The following is a 2,545-nucleotide window of genomic DNA, read 5'->3' on the forward strand; positions in this document are numbered from 1 at the left end:
GCACAATACTTTTTGAAAAATACCCTCTCACTTCTTATTGAAGAGAGCACAGCAGATTGTTACTGAGAAGTGTGAACAAGAGCTGGATAACAAAGGAAAAAAGACTTGGGCTGGCAGGGAAGGGAGAGAATGGATTTGCTTTAGGTAATAACTGGTTAACACACAGGGAATGGGAACTGTGACACTCTGTACCTCGGGGGAACACCCTGCACCTCCATGTTCATCCTTATAATATGATTGTGTGGTATCCAATGCAAAGTTTGTTATGTTGGGTGTCTTCAGAAGGCTCATGATGTACTGAGCATTGTTGATACAGTAATGTTATAGGTTGTAATTTCATGGATATGGTGATGAGGCTGAAAATGTGTCTGCGTGGCTTAAAACAAGCCCAGGCAAAACTCTCCAGGAACAGAGGGGCAATTCACACCTCATCAAGGCATGTATGGGACAAACCCAGCCCAGCCTCACAGGAACAAAGGACACTGGCCTAGGCAGCAACAAAGGATCTGTTGGACTCTCGAGTGAATCACCCCCCTTCCTTTGGTCAGTTTGGGACTACAATGAGGTAATGCTCACCTGACCCTGTGGGGGAGGGGGACAAAGCCAGGAGGGAAGAAAGAACAGGATAAAAGGGAGAGACGTTTATCATGCTCTTCCTCTCTCTTCCACCTCCATCTACAGACACCACCACCAAGCAACTGAAGGGGAGAGCCTGGCTGAAGAGAAACCAGCTAGCCTGTGGTGAGAAGCATCTAAGTTTGTAAGGGCTCTGGAAGTGTTGAGACCAGCTTAGAATGCGTTTTGCTTTTATTTCATTTGACCAAATCTGACTTGTTGTGCTTTGACTTATAATCACTTAAAATCTATCTTCTGTAGTTAATAAATCTGTTTGTTTGTTCTACCTGAAGCAGTGCGCTTGGTTTGGTGCATGTCAGACCCCCCCCCTTGGGATAACAAGCCTGGTACATATCAATTTTTTTGTTAAATTGACAAACTCCTATAAGCTTGCAGCATCCAGCGGGTACAACTGGACACTGGAAGACGGAGGTTCCTAGGGTTGTGTTGGGGACCGAAGATATTGGCTAGTGTCATTCGGTTGCACAATCCAAGCAGCGGCTGGCCAAAAGTGTTCACTCACGTAGCTGGGAGCAGTTTACATGCCACAGACTGTGCGTGAACATCCCAGGAGTGGGGGTTCTCACAGCAGAGCAGGGTAAGGCTGGCTCCCAGAGTTGAGGATTGGAGTGACCTAGCAGATCACCAGTCCAGATACCACCAGGGAACACCACAGGAATGCCTGTGTTCAGAAGTTTATTTGTTCTTAATCATCCATGGTGAAAGATTGTGCTTTAAGGAAGTCCAGCCCGGTTTGGAGGTTGTTGTCTCATGTTGTGAATTGCGACACTAGCATGTTAAATCATTTCCCCATTAGCATCGGGTCAGCCAGTTCCCCAATGCCCAAGTGTTGTGAAAGGCTTGGTGTTTGAGTTAGAATTCATGCAGTGACTAATTAATGGAGTTAACTGCTTACGCTTGGTGATGGTAACTCACATTAAGATGTTGATGATTTCATTTGTTAATGCTTTAGGCTATAGAGAGTTCAATGTAGCTAATTGGGCAGATATTTATGCACATGGTTAGAAGCTATGGTGACAGCACAGCGATTGCTGTAGCATTTTATTGGCAAGACTTACATGATTGAATTTCTTTTCCTCTCACATTACTGAGCTTCTGTTTTGCCACTGGGGCTGTAGTTCTCCTGTCTCTTTGGAGAGCATGGCCACACGAAGTCTGTCACTAATCACATTTTGTATTTACATGGGGCTTTTTATCCCAGGGTCCCTCACTCTTGGGAAAGGAAAGGTTAGCAGTCGTTTAAAATTCCCCATCTGATCATTTGTAGCGAACTCCTCCAGTTTGGTGTCGCTCAACACACATTTTAATAATCTCTATACACGTCCGGAGTTTTCTTCCCCAAATCTGATCTCCGTGGGGAACCAGTGTCTGCAACAGGCACTTCCCTAAACTGGGGTCAGTTACGGAACTGCACGGTGGGAAAGAACGTTGATGGTTGAAAGAGATGAGAACGTGCAGAACTTCTATTAGCTAGGCCGGCACGTAGTGTTTCTTTAAGTCTTTCCATTCGTTTTTGATGCATATATGACACACAAATATGTCTGGCCAAATAATAGATCCGACGCAGAGGCTAACAGGCAAGGTGCTGTTTATCTACCCACAGGAGGCAGGGACGTGTCAGTCATTCGGGAATGATGTTGGGTGAAGGAAAGGGTCATTCCCCATTAAAATAGTGGGTGTCTATAGCCAGCCTCCCACAGCACAGCTTGGGGAGGACCCCTCCTCCTCCATGTCTAGATCTTTGTCTCCGCATCTCCGCAGTGACTATAATTTCAGATGCCCCTCTGCCCGGCACGTGTCTCTGGGGGCTGAGGGGCTGACTAGAGGGGGTCTGTGCTCCACAGTGCTCAGACACACGGTCACCGCTGAACCAAGAGCTGAATCCGATAGCTGGGGGGCCAGAGGTAAG

This window comes from Trachemys scripta, chromosome 12, assembly GCF_013100865.1.
Source record: "Trachemys scripta elegans isolate TJP31775 chromosome 12, CAS_Tse_1.0, whole genome shotgun sequence".
Taxonomy (NCBI): Eukaryota; Metazoa; Chordata; order Testudines; family Emydidae; genus Trachemys; species Trachemys scripta.